General features: G+C 31.0%; 1 protein-coding gene across 4 annotated transcripts in view; it reads left to right on the top strand.

Annotated features, from left to right (window-relative positions):
- Positions 1–17474, top strand: part of LOC136982259 (serine/threonine-protein phosphatase with EF-hands pef-1-like) — a 101142-nt gene that overhangs the window by 20540 nt on the left and 63128 nt on the right. The gene's annotated exons all lie outside the window — the stretch shown is intronic.

The raw sequence follows: 17474 nt of genomic DNA, 5'->3' as shown, positions 1-17474 counted from the left end.
TTTGATAATCGAACAGCATAAATAAATGGAACGTGTTCCGTAATTTAAACGATCGAGTACGTTGGGCAACCGCGTGCCGTTCCAAATATTTAAATTTCCTTTTATTCCGTTTGGGAAAACGATGTGCGCCTCCTATGATAAATACGCGTGACGTCAACTGATTTACGACCTTTCTTCCAATAAAAACTGCCAAGCAGTGGAGAGATTCCTTTCTTCTTTGAAATTAATACATGTTGTTGTGCGATCGGCTTTATAAATTTCAATCTCCTCCAGAGTTCTCAGATGTTCTTGATGTTGGGTGGTGCGGATCACCTTTGCCTCATTAAAATTCGGTGTTATATCCGGGTTTGCTGCATACGTTGACAATGCCGTTGTGTATTTATGGCGGGTAATGTCAAATCAAAGGAAAGGCTTATGCACAGGAGAGGGGTGTACCCATGGGGAGTCCGCTATCCGGGGACCTATGTGAAATGGTAATTAGAGCATTGGAAGCCAAAACACTGTCACCGTTTCTCTCAAACATAATTTTATATGGAAGATACATAGATGACATCATTATCCTCTGGAAATCGATGCCGGACCTAAAGCAGTTTAAAACGGCCATGAACGACAACCCCTATGGCCTACAACTGGAAATGGAGCAGCACAGTCCTGAAATAATCCACTTCTTGGATATAGAAATAAGGATCGAAAAAAGGATACTACAAACGAGGGTCTACAGAAAACCTACAACCATACCATCGTACATCCCCTTCGATTCCTGTGACCCCTACTCCTATAAAATAGCTGCCTTTAGGGCTTTAATAGAAAGAGCCTACACGCACTCTTCCACAAACGATGCTCTACAACAGGAATTAACGTTTATTAATAGAATAGCAAGAGAGCACGGTTACAGTAACATCGTAAAAAAGTTATATAACCGGCACCTCCATACAAGCAGTATAACAAACCAAGAAAGCGTAGTGAAAAAAGTTACCAGAGAAGAAAACACAGAAAGGACCCCGATGACATACAACCCGCACCTTAAAACAATATACAACACAATTGCGAAGAAAAAGGGGAATTAAAATCGCTTATCGGAGAAACCCTTCCATATACAGCCTATTGAGAAATGGAAAAGACGCACTTAACCCGTATAGGCTTCCGGGAGTGTATAGTATCCCTCTACAGGACGACAGATGGCAGAAACAATTACTGTACATAGGGTCCACTAAACGCCCACTATGCACTAGAATAAAGGAGCATAAATCCGACATTACCCGCCATAAATACACAACGGCATTGTCAACGTATGCAGCAAACCCGGATATAACACCGAATTTTAATGAGGCAAAGGTGATCCGCACCACCCAACATCAAGAACATCTGAGAACTCTGGAGGAGATTGAAATTTATAAAGCCGATCGCACAACAACATGTATTAATTTCAAAGAAGAAAGGAATCTCTCCACTGCTTGGCAGTTTTTATTGGAAGAAAGGTCGTAAATCAGTTGACGTCACGCGTATTTATCATAGGAGGCGCACATCGTTTTCCCAAACGGAATAAAAGGAAATTTAAATATTTGGAACGGCACGCGGTTGCCCAACGTACTCGATCGTTTAAATTACGGAACACGTTCCATTTATTTATGCTGTTCGATTATCAAATCCAGAATTGGCCTGAGGAAGAGCCCAGGAGGGGCAGTGAAAACGTTCGCCATTTCGAAAAATAGTTCGCACCGGTTATCGGTTTTAGAAGGTATTTAATTTTTTTGTTTATACAACCCGGTGTGGGAGAAGTGTTAGTTTATTTAGAAGTTGTTGACTGACTCTTCTTGAAAATGATAAAATTTAATACATTTACAACTTAGAAGTAAATTTATGTTTGTCAGATATAATTTTAAAACATTACAAATTACTTCTAAATTTTTCCTTCCTTAATTTGATTACAATAATTTTCAGGCTGAATTTTTTGCAGTTCTCTCTCTTCGATATAAAACTCAATTGATTTTTTCAAATTGGGCTGCAATTTGAAAAAATCTTAAACCTATAAATTCCAACTGTCGTCTGTATGTCTGTCTGTCTATCCTTAATCTAGAGAAAAAAGTTAGATAGATCAAAATTGAGACAGGATATGGAAATCTTAGGAGCAAGAAGCCCCGATTAACTATACATAAACTGCAAACCGATGCAAACTGGAAGTTACGTTATTTCAATTCAAAATTTTCTCCTGAAAGGAGTTAGTTAGAGAACTGACATGAGTAATTGCTAACAGGAAAAGTATGATTTACAAGGAAAAGACACTACTAATTTGAGGTGGAGAGCATATACTGTATTTTAAATTATTTATTTATCATTATAAAATGAATGTTTTAAAATATATGATAATTTTTATTTTTCGCTCCTTACATTCTGAACTTAACTGTAAGTGATTGTGGAGACTAAAAGAAGTACTTACTGATTTACACTTATACACATTATATTACGCAATGGATTATTAAAAATGTGCTGAATTTTAAAATATAAGTGAAGGTCACCTACAGTCTTTTTTGAAATACTCTAAAGTGCTTTCATTTGTTGCAAAAATATAAACAAATACCCTATTTTACTGCATTATAAAAGTGTTTTTAAATTGCGAAACGTCTTTATAAAGCCTACAATAATCAGTACCGTTTTGCACGTATCGGGTAATTTAAAGATTAAAAATTACAGCCCGGCATTGCGACGATGTCACAATAAATAATCGCTCGTTCATTATTTATTCTTCTTAACATAAAAATTAATTATTATGTAAAGAAAACGATCATTTCTGGTACGAAAAATGAAATCGTGAGTATAGCTAACTCTAAATTTTGCAGTTTTTTTTAATAATAGGGCATTTCCATTATGTTAAACGCGTTCTGTTTAGGACCATAATCTGGTGTGTAAAATTCAAACGATTGTATAAAATAGCAAGTTTTTAGTGGGCTTTTGGTTCTATATCCACGAAATAAATTTTCATCTCACCGTAATAACTTTCATACTTTATAAGGTTAGGTTTTGAGAAAGTTTGCCTTTATCGTTGCGAGCAATGTTCTGTGATTTGTATTAAGATAAACTTTATAATATAAAACCGGTATTTACTTTCATAATAAATTTGAAACAGGCCTGCACGAAATCTCGATATATCTCCCTCCAATATAGCGCCATTCTCGTACAGCTCCAATGAATCTTTGTAAATAATTTTTTTCCTTTAATATCTGAAAATTATTAAACGTACAATTTTCTTAGCAAGCGGGAACATTTTCATCAACTGTTATCATGCCACTTTCAAACTGTCAACTTCAAACTTGTGTTAGACCTCACTCTTATACTTTCAGATACTCCGATTTAACGACACGATCAATTTAATACTAATTTCAAAGGTGAACAAATGGCGATAAATCGAAGTTTGACTGTATTTTAATTTTTCTTTTTAAAATAAATTGTGATTATATTAAATTTATAGACATATTTACGTAAAATTATATGTTAAAAAAATATATAATAGACTCGTGAAATACTACATAACATGAATTTGCTTTTCCATCAATATTTTTTGTCTACCTTTTATATTTAAAAGATGATTAACATTGACGTGTGCCACTTGTATAGACGATTTCTTAAAAATTTACGACAATTTTTTTTTATTAACTCTGAAAGCAGATTTTCATTTTTACTTCGCGTTCTGGATTTTGTTTAAAATCTATTTAGTGTTTTAAGAGTAACTTTCGTCAATTTTGTTAGGAGATTTTATGTTGCAGTTATCGAACGAAAAAACTTTTTATGTAAAATTTTTTACACTTTGAATTTTTTAATCGCGAAATTTATAACTGGAGTTGCAGAAGTTAGGAATTCATTTTAAAAGTTTCACAATAACTTTTATATTCTCATATTTTGATACTATTTTATTTTAATACAGTATCTTAGAATAATCATATACAATACAGCGCTGTTAAAATTAAAATTCAAAGAAAAAACACATTTAAAACATTAGATCCAGATATTTCTCCCTATTTTAAATGTGTTGTTTCTTTGAATTTTAATGTTTTAGATAATTTTTCAATAAATTTTGTCTACTATTTTCTTAAAAATTAAATTAAATTATGTATTATTTAATTATTGAGCCAGTCTTTGATTTAATTTAAAATTCTATTAATGTTTCAGAAAATTGACTTTTCATTTTTTTATAAAGGAGGTCGCTTTCTGAAGTTTTATAGATCTATATTTTTCATTATATTTAGATCTTTTTCTCACGAAAATGCTTGATTAATACAAACAATATAAATCTGTTTATTCAAAATTTAATTTATTATTTTCTACTAAGTACAATATATTTATTTTTATTTTTATTTAAAATTTATTTATTACAAAATTTCAACCCTATCGAATAGATTATAAGACTGTAGAAGATGCTATATCGAAATATAAATTTATTTTAAATTCGGATTATATACAAGTATGTTGCTTCAAAAACATATTAAAATTTATATATTGAAGGACCATATAGTTTTTAATGGAAATAGAACGGATAATATATTATAACGTGCTTTCAAATACTTGTTGACAATTTCAGAGTCAAAAATCTCCATTTATCAATACATGTCAACAGTTTTTTTTGCCCTATAGGGACTCTTTATTTTTAATACTCATCACGAATTCGATCAGACTTACAATGGTATGTCCAAGTGACGAAAGAAAAGGTCCAAAAATATTAAAACCCATGAAAATATCTGAAATATGATTCAAATTCGAATCTATATAAACTCAGTAGCAAACTGACACCTTTATTGTATCGTCCGTTTGGTTGCCTATCCATTTAGTCAATACACTTATTCACATAGTTTCTAGAGCCCAGAAGTACTGTACATTTCTTATGTTAATATTTTTGTATAGCTCGGAGTGCTTCAAAAATATTAACATAATATATTAAAACACTAGTTTTTTAAGAAGAAAAGAAAGCAGTACTTTAAATTGTTAATACAGTTTTTATGAATTCGGATCTGACAAAAGAAACAAATTTCAATACAGTAAAAAAAATTTAATATTAAATCGAGTCGATATTCTGAGCAGGATATTATTGTAAAAAAACCAAAGATGTTTACAAAGAACTCACCTAAACGTCTCGTCTACTAAAATATGTTTCTAAATATGAATATCTTTCTGATCAGATTAGAAAAGAAATCTTTCATAAAAATGATCGATCGGCTATCGAGACAAATATCTTGGAAATCAAAATTATAATGAGAAAGTTTTATATCAGCTGTGTATTATTTATATAATTAACATTTTAAATCCATATATATATATATATATTATATAATAATTAATAATAATAATAATAATAATAATATAGAAGAATTACTACTTTACGTTTTAGTTACTAGAATTAAGCAGATTCCCCCCTCCCCTATAACCTGACAAACTATTAACTTTTATCAGTTGTTGGCTGAGATTTTAAAATAAGTATAATAATTGCTTATTCTAAAAAAATATATCTAATTTTTTTGTAGTGAAAATTTTATATATAATTTGTTTTTACAATTAATTCATCTGCAAAACATTTTAAATTCTGGAATTTCTGTTTAAGAACATTTAAACAGTTTACGTACATTTTTCTACGGTATTTGTGCGATCGCATTTAAATGTTTCGTTATTTTTATTGACCTTTGGAATAACTTATAACTATATAATCTATTTTTTTAAAATTTATAAATATTTTTAAATGTCAAACTGATAAAAATAGGTATTTATTCATACGTGCCGATGCTTATTCTATATTTTATTCACAGTGTGTCCCGGAAAGACCCATCTCAGATATACCTCCATAGTAGATTTAAAACGTTTTGAATATAGTAAAGGAAAGAAAATTCGACAATTCATACAAAATAATGTGTAACGACCACAATTTTTTCCTGTATACATGCCGATTTTTTCCTGTATACAGTTTGCACTTTGTCCTTTCATTAAGTGGTAGTACAAAGTTCAGTAACATATTAACATACAGAAAAAGTTAAATCTTAAAATTCATTACATTGATACAAGCATGAGGGCAAAGACCAACATGTTGAAAAATAGTTTTGTCTTTTTTATGACAGGAAATATAGTACACAGTTCATGTACTGTATGTTCATGTACAGTACATGACACGGTTCATGACACAGTTCATGTACACAGTTCATGTACTGTACATGACACGGTTCATGACACAGTTCATGTACACAGTTCATGTACTGTACATGACACGGATCAGGTAAAAAAAGAGCTTACATTGGTTTTTCGAAATGTAGAATATGTGAAGGCTACTTTCAGGAAAACTTTGTTTCCTTTGTTCAGTTTAATCAAATTTTACCACAAAGCCAGGTTGGTCAGCTCGACCAACAAACATATTTTTCATGTTATCAAATTAACTTAAACAAGACACTCACTAGTGCAACGAACCCGGGCTTCATGTTGTAAAGACTCAAGGTCGAAGTAACTACAGTACTTCCCCAAAATCCACTTTGCTCCTTGTCTTTCTGATTAGTTCCAATCAGTGAACTAGTGGTTAACCCTTTTGCATTATTCTCATCGTATTCAGGTATACCTGAGATTTACATATTAGCGGGGTTGAGGCCGAAGTTTTAAACGCGAAAACGTGTACGTCGGATGTTCGGCGTCGCTTTCCTGTAAGCCTAGAAGTTTGACAATGATGTTTGGAAAGTCAGTGTAATTATGCTCGTGTGAAAATTCGAACCCACCGGAATTTAGCCGGTAATGATACATCCCTTTCCGCGCGAGTAGAAGGAAAAGGGATATGAGTCAAAAGATAGAAAAAATGAATCAGGAGGAACAAGAGTCGAAAAACGCGGGTTGGCGAACCTGGAACTCGTGACCGAGAGAATAAAAGGGCGACGACGGAGAAAAGGGGGGTCGGTTACGTTTATCTCTTAGCCTGTGCGCGTGCGGCCAAAAAGTCGAGGGGAACCGCCGGAAATCCACGAAATCGTATCGACTGTGAAGATCGACCCGGATCACGAGGTATGACCCGAAGTTTTGTAAACTCTCCCTCCGCGAATACGAACTCAGGCGACCGACGCTCGCCGTATCTGTAATTGTCAAGTTAGCTTTAATAAATCTTTGTTATTGTTTTATCCGTTGTAATGTCCTTTATTCGAATGTCATCATCCGCCGCTCTACCGTCGAACCCATTCACTTCCTCCACTCGCATCCACTCGCGTAACGCGTAACTCCTCCGAACCGCCATCTTGACGTGGGCAGGTCTCACGGACCTGTTAGCCGACAAAAAGGAGGAACGAGAAATCGGCCGCCTCCCGGCACCCACACTCGACATTCCAAAGGCCATTGTCAAACTTCTAGGCTTACAGGAAAGCGGCGCCGAACATCCGACGTACACGTTTTCGCGTTTAAAACTTCGGCCTCAACCTCGCTATTTACAGTTTTTGATGGAGAGTTAGTTTTGTGAGATCTTAGAAATTGATAAGGGAAGAGCGTTTTATTTGCTTCAGTGGTTGGCGATGTGCTTCTTCGTGTGCTCTTGTTGGCGTTTCATTGCTGATGGTCAAGTGAAGATGCATGAAGATGATGCCTTGTTGCCATGTAGACGTGGCTATTTGTACACATAAGAACGAGGCACTCCTTATGTGTACAAGTCGTTCTTTTTTCCAGTTTGATATATTGACTTTTGACCTTTAAATGTCAAAACGATTTAAAATTTCAAATGGTGACTCATATCTTATGCACGTGCAATCAGGTTTGAAATCTAACGAATTGGAGCATATTGTTTACAACAAAACAGTATTCTATACTATAAAAATTTAGGCTTCCATATTGTATAATATTCATCAAAGTTATATGTTCAATATGTTTAAAAATATTCGAAAATTTTATCAAAAATGAGACTACATAGGAGAAAAATATTTGATTATATTTACCATTCTAGATTAATCTAGAATAATTAAAAGTAAAACTACGTTATGAGATTAAATTTTCTCCTCAAAATCCTCAAAATTTTGAACGATTTGAATTCATACTTGTAAAGTTTTGTTCAATTTGTTTAAATTTCGATGTATGTGCAACTTGATTATAATCGCGATGGGAAACGTTAGTTATTAGATGAATTGCTGAAAGATAAGTTGCATCTTCACTTAGCGATTGTTGATAAATATATAAATTTTTTATATAAAGAGAGGCCCAAAAGTCAGTTAGCTATTGTAAGACTAAATTGATGTCTTATTCAAATCCGTAGGCTATGTAATAAATTATACGTGTGTGTATAATATATATTATACACACGTGTTTGTGAGCGTTTGGATAAGTGTTTTTGGAACACAAAATCAAAACACAGTTAACTGACTTTTGGCTTCTTGATCTTTTTAAATACATTTTAATACAGTTTAAAAAAAAATAAATATATCAAAATTTTAAAGAAGTTTTTCTTTTCTTATTTTTATCTGTCTTATGATTGATTACTTAGAGATCAAGCAATTGCAAGATTAATATTTTTAATTTTTTGTCACCAAATTAATAAAGAGTAGATAAAAAAATTCTTATAATAAGTTTATAAATATAAATCTTACCCTACTTTAACTTAAATAACAATGAAAAGCAGGAATCAGAAAAATATCGAAACGAATCTTTACAATCAATTTTCCTGTTGTTTAATCCAGTTAAAGTACAGTTAAAGTACAGTTTGTCGATAAAATAAATGGATGTTGGTATTCCCTGTTTACAGATTATGAAACGGCATAAAATCTAATATAAAACAACCGTTTATTTAATATACTTCGAAAAATTGATTCAAAGTAAGAACGCCTTCGTTCTGTCAATTAAAATTTCCATTAGGGAGAGTGAAGAAATTCTATGATAACACTCAAGATTTCCTAGAAGGTACTGTACATAAATATCCGCAGATGACATTTTGGATCATTTATAACGTCAACATATAATTTGGTTGCATATGCATAATGATGCAATGCAACTAAATTATACTCCATTGATTTTTCGATTGCGATACGCGATAAGCGATTGATATATGCGATATATGCAACTGATTTTTCGATTGATTAATGACATTGTGACTATTATTTTTACTAGTTTAATATTAATATTGTAATTTGGGATTGTATGGAGGGAAAAAAGCATAATTTAAATTGATAAAAATTGATTATGTATTCTTTAAGAAATTTAAAGTCAAAAAATGAGTAAATTTAATTTGAAATGTTAGTTTTTTAAACATACAGTAGAAACCTGATTGTTCGAGTCCCGATCAACAGAGGTTCCGCATTATCCGAGAAGAATCTGTAAGTAAATACTGTAATTCACAAAGTTTAAAATTTTTAGACAACACGTAGTACAAAATAACTTGTTTCTGTTACGTCCTATTATTTAACTTCAATGTGAAACTTCATTCGTATTAAAACAATACACATTTATGTTCTTATTGTAGCTGTTAGCTGTATAAGTAATAGGTGTTGAGTGATATAATGATATAAAATTGTTGTCCTTGTAAATTATTAAATTCATTAAGTTATAAAAAGAGGCTTAAAAGTGATATTACACAAATATATTGTAATCTTAATCCGAAATGGCAGCGGTCGTCCGTTCTAGTCGAGTTTTCGGTTATCCGAGCACTATTTCGGATAATCGGAGTTCTACTGTATGTTAATAAATTAATGAATAAATCATGAATTACTAAATCTAGTTTTAAATAATTTACTTACTTATTTCAGCTTCATATCGGTTTTAAAATTGTAAATCTTTCTAGATTAAAAACAACTTTTAAGGAAAAATCGCAACTTATCATTGAAGAAATAATAGAATGTGTGATCGGTGAAAATGAAACTCTATCTGGTCTAGAGCGAAAAATTTTATAATTTGTCGTATAAGATATTTCTGAATAAAACTTAATCGTAGAGAATAGTTTATAATAGTGAATAACCAAATAAAAAATACACAAAACAGCAATTGCAACTAACTTTTCATGAATATAAAGAGAAAATATTAAGTAATTCTATCAAAATACAATACTATTATGTAAGTGTAGGGCAGTAACTATTTTTATTCATTGTATTGATTCAACTGATCATTGAAGGGTTATAAATTTCATAAAACAACGTGTATTTGTGTTTTGATCTTTTATATGAATGCATATCCATATAAGAGTGCGTTTCCTACTTTATATGGATAGATAATGTGAATATACATCGTTTTGAATTTTTAAAATAGATTTGACAATCGCGTAGAATATATTGGAAAATATAAAATAATATGGAAAAAATATATAGCGAAATATATTTTTGTTCTGAAAAATGTAATATTTAAGATAGAACGAGAAACATTATATATGTTGGGAAAATGGTTTAATAATAAACAACAAATCAGGACGAATGCAAGAAGGGGAATTTTATTATTTACTAAACATTTGATATTGTTAATAACAAACGTAAATGATTATTTGTTTTTTCACTTCCCTCAATTAACAAAGTAATAAAATTGTGTTATTTTTTCCACTCCATGCAAATTGAAATCATCGGATTTGAAGGTAAACGGTTCACTTATAAAACAAACTAATGTTGCTATACTTGCATGAGTTAAAATGAATCCAGTGAATTAATCGAATTATATTTAACAAATACTGAATTAACTTTCTTCTTTACCTCGCAGAGAATTATTCTAACAAAAAGAAAACAATTTTACATAATCCACGAATACTAAATGGCTTTTTACTCAAGAAGTAAGTAAATAAAAGTACTTTAGCTTATATACAAAGTAAACCATTTTAGTTGATATCATTCAAGACGAACAAATCCGAAGTTTAGTAATAATAGGGACAGGTAGGTAAATAGAGAGAGAGACCAGATTGTATTATATTCCATTAGAAAAAAAAAACAGGAAACAAAACTACTATATACTGATGTAACCGAAAGAAATTTAAACAAACATTTTACATAACACGAAAGAGATGTAGACCTAAAGTACCGAAGAAGAACTGTAGCTTTAGTCATTCAAGATCGGATGAGGAGAAATTATTGTTTACTCCTAGAAATCCAAGAAGTTTATTCCTGGGGAAGCTTTATATATCAACTAGCGAGTAGGCCCGGCGTTGCTAGGGCAAAAGTAACGATAGCGAAGATTAAGATTATTACCTTGTAGTCAACCTTACCCGTTTTCACAGAATGCAAGAATTGGGTCCCCCTGTTTCCAGACTAATTAGAGCATTTTTAGATGGATCTAAAAATATGTTCGATTTTCCGCAAAAACGAAAAAACTGCATTTGCGTCTTGCACGTCGCTTTCTCTTAACACTTCCATTGTTGATGGAAGTGTTAAGCCTTAATCCTGTCCCTCTCCCCCGTGGGGAGGAATTTCGAGAAATCCCTTCTTAGTGAGCGTTCTCGTGACGTACTGTACCCTAACTGTGTACCAAATTTCAACTTTCAACCTCTAACCGTTTGGGCTCTGCGCTGATTATCATCATCAACTCGTCTAGATTATATATATAGATACTAACAATGCATATAATGTTTCAACATAACGATTGTAAACATTCCAGAGAATTCATAACCTGACGATGGCCTGTTGATCAGTTTGAAAACGTTCGTTTAAAGCAGTAAAGTAGGTTCTCAGCGATGTAAGGTATATGTGTTATAATATTTAATGAGTCTACGTTGAAATGTTTCAACACTTAAACTTGCAAGTTTATGGAATTATGTAATTTCTTATCTGAAAAAAAATATAACATTCTTCAAAATATTTTAAAAAAAGGATAATATTACAAATATTTTATTTTATTTACGTCACAGAAATCATCCTAATACAAACGTTCGGAATTTCTAAAGCAATCTGTAAGAGATTGTTTAATTGGCTCTTCTGGCTGCAGCCATATCAAACATTTTCATTGGTTTGTCCGAATCTGATTTTAAACAGAAACATGTTTAATGAATCGTTAACAGAATTAATGATCAGCAAATTAAACATAATACAAATAACTGTTTATCTTTCTATCACAGCTATATACTAAACCATAAATACTTTCAGAATAACATCTTCAAATATTCGATCTTATTTGTATGTTAGAAAACAAATAAATAAAACTAATAGATTTGTAAGAAGAAAGAAAGTGAGAAGTGCAGATTTCTCACTGTCTGTGAAACGAGAAACAGAAAAAATTACGGCGCTCTAAAACATTAAGAGAAATGGTAAAAAAATCAATCAATTAAGTGTTAGCAAAAGTAAAAAAGACGAATGAAATATTGGGGTGAGGGTGTTTAGTTTTGTTTAATTTGTTTAGATAACATAAGTATAAAGGTAATCTTTACTATTGATGTTTGACTATAGTAACATTATGCAAGAAAACCACCAATAAAATACAAACTTATTTATTATAAATGTGCAAAAATGTATTAGAATATTCAAATTAAATTTTATTGTTTATTGTTATAAATTATATATGTTATAGTGCAGAATTATATCCTTTATTCATTGATTTAAGTTCTTTATAAAATCAATAGACTTAGTTTTTTGTTATAAATTTATCGAAATTCATCCGAATGCTTGTTAGAGTTGAATCTCAATTTAATAAATTGAATTTATTAATAACTTCTTAATTTATTATTTATTCATGTTTGATGTTTCATATCTTTATGAAGGGTTAATATTATAAAACACTTTATACACAAACTTTCGATCCATCAATAGACGTTTCAGTCGTCTCCAGTTTTCCTAATTTAATTCAGATTACAAAATATATGAATTATATTTTATTGATAATATATTTGTATGCTGCACTGTTTTCTTAACTGGTAATAGAGATTAATTGTTCGGATGTATCGATATTATTAATTATTCGTTTATACAATTTTCTCTCTCGTAATTAATTATCAATTAATCGATATTTTTCAAATTTTCCGAAGCATTTTTAAAGGGAAAATATTGCCTATGAGTCATTTAACTTGTCTTCAGTCTAGCTGCAAACTGCAGATTTTGTTGTCGGACAAACTTGATGAACGCATTTTCGATTGTACATAAATGATTTAGGTGAATGCTACATGCCTATTTTTTTTATAATGAGAAAAATTGAATAATAATTTCTATTGATATTACTTAATCAATTAAACTCAAGATGAGTTCGATTTAATTCTTCATAATAATGCGAATTGTTTTCTTGATAAGATTAAATATTTCTAGAAAAGAATTTGAAATTCTTGAAATCTGTAATGTAATAGAAAGTTAAATGAAGAATGTACGATTAAGAGAAATATACAGGTTGTCCCAAAAGTCAGTTAAACATGTTTTGTTTATTTCAGGAACACGTAAATATGAATAATAAACTGAGTTATAAAAGAAAATGTATTTTTTCTTTTTAAAATTGTTAAAAACGGTATAAAAAGTAAGCAACAGTTATCGAAAAATATTCAACTGTCTTGACAATAGTTAATTGACTTTTGAGCCACTCGGTTTACTAAGCAATTACCGGAATTTTTTATTTTATTCTTTACATTATATTTGTCAGATAATTTAACAATAAGAAAGAAATGTACTGTTTCATAATTTAATTTTATTTCTAAGCGCTTCTAGGAGAAAATCGAGCTTAGTGGATACGTTAAATTTCAGTATAGTACTTGTAATTTTTATCGTTGAAAATTTCACTGCAAATCCACTGGTATAATTTCATCCATGCATGGTATTTTTGTTACAAAATTGAAATCAATGACGATTAATGGAATAATTGAAAAATCAGAATATCTTCACTTTGCCCGACCAATGCAAATTGGAATATTCATAGAGTTACTCATTCAAACATTAAATAATAGTTTTCGCATAGAAGAATATCTAAAAATCTTCATTATTCCCATTTTAGTGCAATCTACATTCATCACATTTATTTTAGCATAATCATACACCAGGATCATAAAATCTCTCCTTGTTCCTCCATAAAAAGGCCCTATCTACTATTTTAATATATTCGAAAGTTGTATAATACTATACAGTTAATATAATAATGCAATAAAATTTTAAAATAAAATTTTAATAAATAAAATCAATAATTTTATTTATTAAGATTCAAACAAAACGGAACAAAACGTGAATAGCAATAGAAACAGAATCCCGTGTTTATTATTTCATGTAAAAACAGGAAATTAATAGACAATGTTAACTAGTTAACCACTTGGAAAACGTTAGATTTTTAGCGAAATGTGCCAAGGAAGTTTTTAATCTAAATCTAAATTCTTGAAGCATTTTAGCGAAAAAACTTGCGACAGTTGAAACCCTGGTATTAAAAAAAACATGAAAAGTTTTACAAAACAACCCCGGTTTACCGACACAATAAGTTAGAAGAGCTGTAAGCGAATCTGTAAAAGAATGTTCTATTGTCTATCTGTCTACAAACATTTTAATAGAATTTTAATATAGTTTATAAGACAACAAACAAGACAAATATATAATGCATATAATTGTCTTATTATTTTATTTGTTGTTGTTATCACTTTGACAAGAGAAAAACAAATATTTACTTTCTGAAATTTTTAATTATTTTGTTCAAACTTACATTCAATATTTATTCATTGAACTGCAATTTGAAAAAATTGTAGACCTATAAATTCCCACTGTCGTCCTATATGTCTGTCTTTCCTTAATCTCGAGAATGGAGTCAGTTAGATTAAAGACGAGACCAGATATGATAGCTTAGGGACTTGAAGCCCCGATTAACTGTATACAAACGTCCGGTTTGAAACGGAAGTCCTGTTGCTTCGATTCAAAATTTTTACCTGACAGATGATCGATACAACTATTGCTAACAGGAAAAGTATGACGTACAGTGGCAAAACACTACTAATTTGAGGTGGAGAGCATTGTGACGATTTCACAATAAATATTGGCCCGTCAGTGGCCAAGCGATTCAGTTTCCTGAACACTAGGTTCGATCGTGAGCCAGGACGGGCTGGCCACGTGAAGTTTTCCAGGTTTTCTCCACGTATGTAACGCCTGAATAGGGGCCAATTACCCTTAAAAAGGAAGGCATTCCCCCTAGCAGATCGCCCAAGTGTTGCGTTGCCGTAACTTAGTAAACAAACAAATACAATAAATATTTTTCTACTTATTTTTCTTTCTTTTAACTCTACTATTATTGCAGAGCAAATTATATTTATGATTTATGTAGTCAAAATGATTAAACGCCTTGTTTTATCATGATTAATAACATATAAAAGCCAATTTTCGGTGCATTTTGTGTAAATACTGTCATCATCATTAGCAGCAGCAGCAGCAGCAGCAGTTGATAGTTTATAATAATATTCAAACTCTGACTATTTTTCATTTATTGATCGATTACTTCAACGTGAGAAAGCTATTTTGAGCTATTAGGCTGATTTCAATCAATATTTTCTCTTTTTTCTTTTGTTATTGAAATGATCCGGGATGTAAAATATAGATTTCATTTAACGTTCTGCTTCTAGTATAAAAACAATTTCCATTACGGACAGATTGAATTTCGAGCATTTACATTTGATATATTCGATAAAGAAGTTAGAAGGAATGTATTATAGTAAACAAACAGACGAATTTTTTGATGAGATTGTTTCTCATGCTATGTCTTTTATAGTAAAAAAATAACTAATTTCTGGAAACAAAAGTAGTCCGGTTGTTTTGAATTCAACCATTTTCAATTGTAGCTGCTTTGAACATACATTACTGTATATCCAAATATCAACGTTTCCTGAAAAATGTTTTCTATGAATGAAAAATATCTTGTAACTCTTGGGGTAATGTATATTATAAAAATGATGCATACCAGTCTGGAATTCTAACGTTCTAAGAGCATTCTAGTTTGATTCTCTATTAAAGATGACTAGAAACATTTTCAATACGTTTTATGATAATAAATTTTGATTAAAATAAGGTTAACACGTCGTCATTTATGCGGACACATCTTCATTTGGGGAGTAAAAATTACTGTCTATACATTTTTTGTAAATTCTCTGTTTTCCCCTCCTTTCCCGTCAGTGGACTTTTTTCTTCACTCTGGCGTTACTTCACATAAAAATGGAATATTTTCTTTCTTGGTAACAGCGTGGCGTAAATTTTAATATTCAGGCGTTGGCTACCCGACCAATTACATCGGAAATTGCTTTTCCCCTTTCCAAATTACATTTCTAGTATCGCTTCGTGTTTTCGGTTTCAATTCTGGTTTTGATTTCAATCTTCATATAACATAAAAGCAGCCATCTTAGCTTTTATGTTATATGTAGACCACGTGTAACCTTATTTTTTTGATAATTTACAATTTATCCATCTAGATTCTCTGAAGCAATTACTTACTCGAAACACAATAGTAAGTTGTTAAAAACATTAAATTTTAGGAAAATTTAAAATAGCCTAGGCTTAACCGTGATTAAAAATGCGGATGACCTACTAGGCATTTTTTTAATGCTCCAAAACACATTTTAAAACAAAACAGCTTAATATAATTTATTAAGTCGCGAGGATTCCAGGAGTAAAGGTTCATCCGTCATCACAGTATATTATTTTGTAGTAGAAATTTTTAAGGACTTCAAGCTTAACTTTAGGCATTTGGTTGGGGGTGTCCTCATTCTGGAGTTTTACGATATGATACTGTAGGTTAAGCAAATTTATAAACATGTAAAAAGGAACGTAGAAAGTCTTTATTGTAAAATGTCAAAGCTTGATATTAGACAATAGATAAATTTCTGTTGTTTTGTCTTTAGTTTTCTTATTTTGTTATTACCGAAAGTATTGTATACTTCTACCCGAGACATTTCTGTCAGACAAATCAGATATTAATAGATGACTTAGCACAGGGATGGGCAACCCCGGCCCTCGGGCCGCATGCGGCTCGCAGTAATATTTTTTACGGCCCGCGTGGCATAAAATATGAATAAATATATCAATTTCCCTGCTTAACGAGATATTCGACAAAAATTCAAACGTTATTTTCTACAACTTATATTTGTGAATAGTTTTTTCGCAATGAATTTAGTGAAAATTAAAACAAGAAACCGGTAACAGACACATCGAAACTAATTTAAAACTAGCAGTGACGAATATTTAACCAAATATTTCCGGTATATTACGTTTAGATCAGTGCCAGAAGCTATATTAAGTATACCTATGCTAATTTATAATTATATAAGAGTAAAGAATTGTGATTTACCGACATTTCTCCCCTCTTTTCTCTTGTGTGCGGCCCGCGTCAGTTCAAAAGTTTTGAAATGCGGCCCTTACATAGAAAAAGGTTTCCCATCCCTGACTTAGCAGATGAACGTAGTCTTTTCTCTGAAGGTATCAAAATACAAGCATATTTACACCTTTCTAAGCTGTGATTTTTCAGAAATATTATTTATACTGAATATAATTTTTTTCGTATTAAAAGTTTGTGCTGGTTTTTCTAAGAAGCAGCTTGTTATTAATGTATATAATAAGAGAATGAAGTATACTTTATTTCAATTGATATGCTCT

This window comes from Centruroides vittatus, unplaced genomic scaffold (genome assembly GCF_030686945.1).
Source record: "Centruroides vittatus isolate TY-2023 unplaced genomic scaffold, ASM3068694v2 contig_817, whole genome shotgun sequence".
In the NCBI taxonomy this organism is placed as follows: Eukaryota; Metazoa; Arthropoda; class Arachnida; order Scorpiones; family Buthidae; genus Centruroides; species Centruroides vittatus.
The sequence above is the reverse complement of the archived record's forward strand: the minus strand, read 5'-3'. Positions and strand labels throughout refer to the sequence as shown.